Below are 9,967 nucleotides of genomic sequence, written 5' to 3' on the forward strand. Positions count from 1 at the left end.
TGAAATTTAAAAATTCGATATCTCCTATAGTATTTGGAATTTCTTACCTCCGCCGCTTTTAATGAAAAGAGGAAGTTAAAGAGCATCTAATAAAAGTATTTTCGGATTTTTAACAATTTTTTCGCAAATAACGCCCAACTACATATTTACCCTCAATTTTTATTGTCCGATATTGGAGGGAAACGATGCATATATGCAAGTTTAACTTGTTGGGTGAACAAAATGATTTCAACCATTTTCATTTAAACTGTTGTACGGATATGAACTTGTAACGACAGCTGTGAATCGTCACTTTTGGTTTAGATAGTCCCGAGCAGTTTAAGGCAGCTTATGTGTTATTTAGAACAAGAGTTGTTGCTTTAAGTAATCAACAGCAGAATTTTCAAATTGGAACGTTAGTTTTGTTTTCAGGACGTGCTGTTAATGTTAAGCCAGTTGTGTTATTGAGAAGATCTAGTTGTTGTCATATAATATAGTTTGAAGTTTCACTTGAACAAATAAAAACTGCCACTTAAATTAATGAAAGATTATTATCTGAGAACAAATATTATGTATATAAAAAAAAACAGAGTTGATTTTAAATACTGAATACTCAAGTGAAGACAAACATCATTTTAGGAATTGGAAATCTGATTTAGATTCAAATCATCGAGTTGACCCTATAACTTCAAGACTATAATAAACTTGGGAAGACAACACGATATATAATATTAGAAGAATTGAATCAACGCATCTCAAAATTCTAAGATAAAACTATTTTCAACGAGGACTGGATCAATGACCACTCACCAGCCAAAGGAAGACATTGGGTGAATCGCAGTATATCTCCATTTCCGGAGCCCATATTATAAAAGATCCTGGTTGAGTTCCATGTCAACATGGAAAGGGTAATTATCAGACATCGCAGCTTTTTAGAAAGGAAAGAAAAACATTGGAAAACATGTTTTTTACACATTAAATATGTCCCTAAATTTACTCCCAAGGGATGGTTTCATAAGTCCCACTAGTTTGTGAAAAAATTAAAATTTTATCTCTTACATTACAATACCTGCGCTTTTACGCTGCCGCCACCATTCATTATCTACCTGCAATAAATAGGAATATATGTTTTCCATATACTAGAGGCATTTCTGAATTAAATCTGCAAAAAGGTTTCTTAAATCCTACTGGTTTGTAAAAAAAATAACAGTTTACAGCTTTCATTACAATACTTACGTATTCACCCAATCGCTGACATTCATTGTTAATGTTAACTCATGTGGTTTTTTTTTTAAACTTAAGTCAATGTAGGTGGTGTTTAAATAATTAAATTAATTAAATTAATGACTGTACTGCAGCTGTAAAGATTTTAGAATACCTGTATTTCATGTTTGTTGCTTTATTACATTAAATATTTAATTGTATTACAAAATATTTGTTTCATTACATTGCATTTAAAGTACGTACTATTTTGAGTGATGTAACCAACAAGTTTAATGGCAGCCTAAAATTTGAAATGAATTGTAAACGTCATTCATTTTCTGTGAGGAATACGTGCTGTGCACTGAAATAGCTGACACATTGAATGTTGCAATTCCAGGGACTTCTTTTGGTATCAGCCGTTGTATATTCTGTGTTCGTTATGGCTGGTGTTTAATTTATTCAAGTTTATCCCTGGTTCCTGAAGGCTTGATTCTTTAGTACATGATGCTTGCTGTTTATGTTTTAGTTCAATACATCGGAAAATCCTGTACATAAAAGAAATTGTGAATTAAGAAATAATTATGATTGTAGGTTGTAAAAAAATTCCTTTTTATTCAAGTTATAATCATAATTCATTATTATGTGACAATATATATTTTTTATGTACAGGATCTTCCAACGTACTGAATTAAAACAGCAAGCATCATGTACCATAGGATCAAGCCATCATGATCCAGGGATAAACTTAAATATATGAAACTGAAGAATTGGCATATTTATAATTCTGCTAAACAAAGAGGTACAAGATGCGTGGGTAAAAAATGAATGTTGTTGCAGTGTGAAAACACAGGTATTGTAATTTATTTAAGCTTAAAACTGTATTTTTCACAAACTAGGAGGCATTAAGAAACCATGTTTACAGGGTACATTTTGGGACATCTCTAGTATTTAAAAAACGATTTTCAGTTTTTGATTACTTTTCGTTCTCCGAGGCTGCGACGTCCGATGCTGGTTTAGTAATGTAAGTTACATACTATTATTTTTCACAAACTAGTATGAATTCAGTGTAAATTTAGGGACGTATGTAATGTGTAAAAACCATGTTTTCAGACTTTTTTCTTCTCTCCGTTATGAAAAGCAGCACCGTCCGATGAATACCCAAAAGTTAAAAAGATTTTTTTTTATTTGTTCTTTCTCCGGCAGATTATTGTTAAGACTTCTGAGTAATTATACAAGTTAAAAATGATTCTTGGACATTTACTAATCAGGATTTTTGTTAATCTATCTAATTAAATTAGCGAACTCTGAATTAATTTCATAACAAAATAGATATTTGTTATTCTTTATACATTTACCGTCCAACTTAGGAATTTAACATTAACCAAAATATTTAGATGACATTATTCAATTCAAGCATTATAATATTGAAACATACTTATCTTAATTTTCAATGCGTTTTTCTCCCATTCTCAAACTTATATTGCTACCTATTGTTTTATGCTACTATGAACATAAATAAATAATCTGTATTCTAAGCAGATATTTACGAATTTCAGCATTGACATACTTCATAAACTATATTAACAAAATGGCGCCATGAAAAGGTTCTCTATAATTTCAAATCCAAACTGTTGTTCTTTCTTTTGAATAACTACCATAGATAATATATACACAAAAAGAAAATACATATTATTACTGAAACACCTATACCATAAGCAGTAAATAATTTAAACATACTGTTTTGAGTTTCGTAAATACATTATTTTATTAACTGAACTCACAATTAAATAACTTTATAGTGTATAGTAGGCAATGCCCCACAACCTGGGCAAAATCGATTCAAAATTTAAATGTTTATTTCAAGCAATGAAATTAGGCGAAATATTCGACATGAGTGTAGTGTTAGTAAATTATTATCCCACGACATTTGACCAGCAATTTGTAAACACAGTGTTTCGACTTATAAATTAATTTGTGTTACTTAAAATTTCAGTTTACCATTTTAACCACGAAATATTTTTATTTGCATTATTTGGTAGTGACTTTTATAAGCAATATCAGTAATTAATTATTAAAGCAGGAATTACACATACTTGAGCATTGTAATATCTAGACAGTTTCTTGCCACAATACTACTGAAGATTATAAACAGTTATCTAGTCCCGCCAAATTTGCAATGTACTATATTTTCACTAGCTATTGTGACATGCGTCAGAAAAAGAAATTTAAAAAATTCAATTCCCTCCTATGCACACAACCATTCTATGCGCTATTGCACATCAGTCAGTAGGTCAGAAAACATGGCAGCCAAAGCTTGAGTAGGTACATTATGTACTGATACTTTTTTTTTTTAATTTTTCTCCAAGCTTTACTTTAAAAGAAAACAAAGTAACTTAAAGATGCATTATTAGTCCCAAAAGTTTACTATCAAAGAATCGCATTCGTTAAAGACTGGATTACAAATATGTTATAAGATTATTTTAGTGTTTTTGTTACTAACAGTTGTCATTCCCAAAATAGATTTCAAAATAAAATGCCAGTAACATCACAAAGAAAATTATTTATAGCAACCAGGCATTTTTACTTTATATATTCCATAAAATTATTAACTGTAATAATATAAAGGGAAAATTTTGAAAATTAATATTATGAAACTTTGGTTTAACATAAAAAAATTTGAAACAAAGATGTCATCTAGTTGCCGGGTGAAACCAGCTTTATGGAGAGTGCAAACTGCCACATCTACCTACATGTCACATGAAAATTTCTTTCACCTCTATTTGTTTTATTTGTTTGTGTCGTTTGAGGGTAAACGTTCAGTATCATGTATCCAAGTTTATCCCTTGATCCTGATTGTATGATCATGAATATACTAATTCTATGGTACATGATGCTTGCTGTTTTAATCTAGTACATAGAAAAATAATGGTTAAACAAAAATTGTGATATAACAATGAATTATGAAAATTAGTCAAACACGAAAGAAAAAATTTCCACAAGACCTGATATAATTTGTTTGTATTGTGACATTATTCTGGCATTATACTGCACTTGAAATCACAATTTTCTCCATGCAAGACCTCCGATTTTATTTTTTAAATTTGTGTTCCTCAGAAATGCAATTAACTACATTTGGGAAATTACTTGATTTTGAAGTTCTATCACCCTCTCTGTCTGGAAATGTAATTCTGTGTACGCCCCTGCCGATGCCTTCTGGAATATAGAGGTGAATTGCAATACCAAACCCTGTCTTAATTGAACCCAACAAAACAGGTCAGACTATGTGAAAACAACTCTATGACTCCTGTGTGTCTTCACTTGCATTTATTGAAATCAGAAGTGTCAAACTATAGAATTAAATGAACTAGCATCTGTTTTCCTGATTTCAAAACTAGAATAACTGCTGCAAGTGAGACAAAATGAGCTATTAATAAGAATACTCTACGAAGAAATTATTCATTCTTTCTCATAACTTGTTTACACTGATTTCGGCCGAATTCATCACCGCAATCTCTGCTAGTAGCAAAGTGTAGTCATGGTGTGACAACATGGCCCAATATTACCTCACGTCTACTACTAAAATAGCTGTTAATGCTGTGTTATTTAAGACAGTGGAAATAGTCGTAATACAATCTTTATAAGACATATGATGCTAACCTGTGGTACCATTGTGTCCCATCCCAGGCCAGTATAGTTGGTCAACTCCTCAACCTGCTAATTCACCTCCCAGTTGATAAGCCATGCACATCATCAACCATATTTAAGATTCTTTTCCCTTCATGTAGCCTTCCCCTATCATGTCCCAAAACCTGGGGTAGCAAAGTCATGATATAACATATTGTAATAAATTTTTTAAGAAATTTCCACTTACATTAAATTTAAATTAATTAAATTATTATATAGCATATTGTTAATGAAAAATATTGTAAATAATCATGTTCTGTTTTACCTATATAATTAATATTTAATGAGTATGCAATTTTGAATTTAATATATTGGTATTTACTTTAATACTGAATTTTTTAAAATAATATTCTTAGTTAAAAGCAGCTTTGTCTACAAGTTTAGAATACACACCCTTAGTGTAGTGTTAACAGCCAACTTTAGCAACAATGAATCTTTAAATTGTTTTATAATTACCTACTTCATTCAGCCAACATCATTAACTTATATTCAATAGAACATCAATTTTTAGGAAAGCACATAAATTTTTTAATAAAAATTAAAATATTTACGTAATGTTACACTATTTAAAAAAAAAACTGTGATTAAAAATCCAAATGTATGTAGTACTCTTATGTAAGGTATATTTATAATATCTCTCTCAATAAAATTAAACAATTAAGAGTTGAAATAGCCTAAAAAAAATTTCCTGCAAAAAATTGTTTAAGATGTTTTGTATACAGATTGAACACTGCCAGACTACATTTATCTATTTAACGTACAAGTTTCGGTGTTCCTAAACGTAATGCATTTTGTGCTATGTACTAGAACAAAATTCCACAAAAATTCTCTTTACATAATTATTTTCCCATAAAATGCTGTTTGCTGGATGTGATTCACACAGATTACAAAATACAAATGTCAGTGACCAACCGGGCTAGAGTATAAAACCAGGCATGCTAGTCTGTTCCATGGCGGGGTGAATGTTGGTTATATCTCCAATGGAGTTGGGGGGGGTGTTCCAGACTGCTTTTGAATTGGTTAGTTTGGTCAGTAAAAGCAGCAAGCTGTCTCCCATCATGCTCTCTGATATAAAGGATACACAAGGGAGAAGTTAAACCCTATGCTAAATATAATTGTTTACTCTGATCCATTCAAAAGTTGTGGAAAAAAAACTACCTACACGATTCTTTGTTGGGCGTTGCAATAAAGTAAATGGCTATTAATAGGCATAAAGATGAGCTTTGTGTTTGTTAAAGATGTTATAATTTGACTGTAGTTAACATTAAAAGAAAATAATGATAATTAAATGTCTTTTTTTTTTAATTACTGTACTCTTATGCTGTATAACAGTATAACACATTGGTTACAGCAGATAAGAGTAGCATTTTCTGCTAAAATTCATTTCTATCCATCTTGGTTTTGAAGTGCAGGTTGCCTATTGGACAGCTCTGGCTTAGACCAGGGGTCAGCAACCTTTTGAGTCGGAAGAGTCAAAAATTACAATTTACTAAATTTCAAAGTTTTTAAAGAGCCACAAAACGTTTTCTTGCCAACAATAAATAGTAATTACTTGTATAAATAAAGTTTTTTGAAGAAAAAAAAAACTAATCTATTTATTCATAAGAAAATTATATGTTGATTCATATATAAGTACTGATTTTTCAGAACAAATTATATAATACCTATATGTTTGGTATTATTAGATAATCACTTATTATTTAAGTAAAAAATTAAAACAATTAAACATTTACTTACAACACTAACTTGTACTTCAATATGGTTTTAGAAAGTTTGGATAAATTTGGCTCATAACTTGTTGTTTTAAGTTTCAAACACGACTCTAAATTTTCATTTGTTAGTTGGCTTCTTACTTTACTTTTAATTATATTCATGCCAGAGAACGCTTGTTCGCACGAATATGTCGATCCGAAGATAGCCAACACTCCAAATGCCAACTTCTTCACCTCACTGTAGCAATCTGGAAGACTATTCTATGCGTCAAATACAAGTGCCTCAACTCGCGGCAGTTCTTTCAAAGCTGTCCACTTTTGTTGCGTTACGTACATACAATTCTGGACCTCCAACTCTTCCAACTTGCTTTTAAACTCTGTAAATTTTCCACTCCACAAAGCTTTACTTTTTAAATCGATCAATTGCATTTCTAGAGATCCAGTATCAACTCCAAATAACTCAATGTGGATTTTGTTACTATTTGTGTTGAGAGGATTTACCATGAATAGAGTGGTTTGGTTGGTTTTGAATTGCTGAAATCTGTCAGAAAATTCATCTTTAATTATTTTATAACTGTGCTGAAGTAATTCGTGTCAACAGTTGCACTGGTTTAATCGTGATATTGCTTTAAAAATTGAAAATGAAGTAATTTACCGCTCTAAATATCTTCTGCAAAAATAATTCATTTTTCTTAGAAACAAACCAATTATTCTACCAAAACATAGGCTGGGTTATCCTTTCCTGGAATTTTTTGATTCAGCTCATTTAATTCACCTTAATGATATCCACCATAAAGTTAATTTTTTGCAACCATTTGCCATTCTCTAATTCAGTGTGATTAATGCCTTTTTCATTGAGGAATGTATTTATTTCATTCAAGCACCTTACCTTTGGAAAGCCATCGCACTTTATTGTGAATAAGGAGGTCGGATTACTGAGTTTCCATTTCGTTCAAGAATTCTTTAAACTGACGATGGTAAGAGTGCTTTTGACAAGATACTGTTAACAATCTTGATTATCAAATTCATGACCTCAACTATTTCGGCCGGAAATGTTTGGGCAAAAAGCGCTTCTTGGTGTATTATGCAGTGAAACGTAAGAATTTCGTGTTTTATTTTGCTCTGAATAATCGTTGTTGTCCCTTTATTTTTTTCCTGTCATACTTCTGGCTCCATCAGTTGCTATTGAAATGATTTTATTTAAATCGATCTTATTATCTTCCGAGGCATTTTTGCACGGCATTCGCTATATCTTCCCCTCTAGTTTGTCCCGAGAGTGGTAGCAAACCTAGAAGTTCTTCTTGGGAAGACATATACCTGACAAAAAGGGCAACTTGTGCCGTGTCTTTTATGTCGCAAGACTCATCTATAGCAGAAGTGAGTTGAATGTCTTCCACCTGCATATATGTTACATTTGAAGACATCTTAGCTATTCTATCTTGTACTGTTTTAGCGGATAGTGGCAAATCTTTGATTTTTTTTTCAAGATTTCTGGTTTGTTTTTGAAATCACGAAACAGTTCAGATGCACGTATGAAGCAATCTTTGACATAGTCACCATCTGTGAATGGTTTGCCTTTTTTTTTTTTTTGGAATTTCTAGTGATACCGCGAAGCTTGCCAGATTAACATTACTTTTAGATTGTGTCCAGTTACTTAACATGGAACTTGATTGCTGTTTTTGTTTTTGGAGCTCGCCGACAGCTTTTTTTCATTCTTCGCCGGCTGGATCTTTACTAGCAAACTGAGTATGTTTTGTAGTGAAGTGTCTCTCTAAATTTGATTTCATATTGTGTGCGAATTTTTCGTGGCAAATGAGACCAGTCGGAAGGCCATCTGAGTTGCATATGAAAGCGAACGACTCCGTCCAATCCTGATTGAATTCTTGATGCTCTTCTTCAGTTCTTCTCTTTTTTTTTTGTAGATGCCATTCTTGCAGTGAATATGTAATAAAGAATTTTTTAAATTATTATTTAGGTATCCAAAACAGCAGATGACAAGTTTTGCAATTATTTACTATGTCAACGTATACCTACGTAAATACATACGAGAAGCTGGGCATAATGAAATATAATTTATCAAAAAACATTTTACATCGATATTTCCCAATTAAAAATACTTACCTAAATAAAATAAATAATTCTCTAATAATTTAATTATTAAAATAAATAATTTAGACACGAAACACCGTTTCTCACTCTCTCACGCACTGATTGACTATAAGTACATAGTTGCGTCGCATCTGTGGTCGCCTCCCGTGTGTGATGATCGCCGACTGGCAAGAACGGACTTCTCAGAACGTGTTTATCACGGCGCAGTCTGCACAGTTTGGTTTTTTTTTAATTTTGGCAATTTTTAGTTACTTAGTTTACGAGTAAAGGTGTTATGCCCAGCTATGCCGAAATCAATGAAAATTGCCAAACACATAAACAATCTAAAACTGCAAATACCTACCTGCTTTGATCCTGAGTTCGAAAATACGTAGGTTTATTAAATAACAATTTATAGGTACTTTAAGTAATAAAAACACTTCCGCGGTAATATTTAACAGTATTTTTTTTTTTTTTACAATTCTTATTGACTTCAAAAAAGTAGTTAGGTATCTTATTTGGAAAAAAAATATGAACATATATTATGTATTTTAAAAATATAATACTTATTATGTTACCTACCTTTACTTCGGTTTTTTTATTATTATTATATATGTACATGCATACCTTTGAGAAGATAATTTGCTTGTAACTCTTCTACTTGAAGCAACAAACTATACGTCACAGCCAAAGCACTGGTGAAGACGCCAAACTGTCTTGCGTCGAAAGCGAATTAAAACCTACATAGAAACATCCGACGACGGCGTCATTCGAGAGCTTCCGCCGGACTGACGACAGTGACGACGCGTGTCACGGGGGGAGGGGTGGGGTGGAAAGCGAGTACAAGTGGCTGAGAGATAGAAATGGGGCCTAATCCTCGTTAATCGATTCAGAACGATTTTTAAATGTTTTTTTTATATAATAAATAATATTTGCTATGGAACTAAAGAGCCGCAGCTTCACATCCAAAGAGCCGCATGTGGCTCGCGAGCCGCAGGTTGCCGACCCCTGGCCTAGACAATGTAGCCAATGCCCGACTGCTGCAGCAGGAAGACGACGTGCAAGGAATGTGGGCGGTGCCCTGGATCGGAACTACCTACTTTCCCCCCGAGGCAAGACTTCTGCAGGGGTCGCCACACGTGCGTGTACTGCTGCCACAACTACCCGACGACTTTGGGGAACATGATGCGAGGGTGCTCCCCATCCGTGCAGAAACACACCTTACCGTCCCAAACCTGAAGGGATTCTATGCCATCCGAATCGTCAGAAAACTTGTCTCACGGCGAGACGTTATGAAAATT

The sequence above is a fragment of the Bacillus rossius genome, chromosome 15 (genome assembly GCF_032445375.1).
Source record: "Bacillus rossius redtenbacheri isolate Brsri chromosome 15, Brsri_v3, whole genome shotgun sequence".
Taxonomy (NCBI): Eukaryota; Metazoa; Arthropoda; class Insecta; order Phasmatodea; family Bacillidae; genus Bacillus; species Bacillus rossius.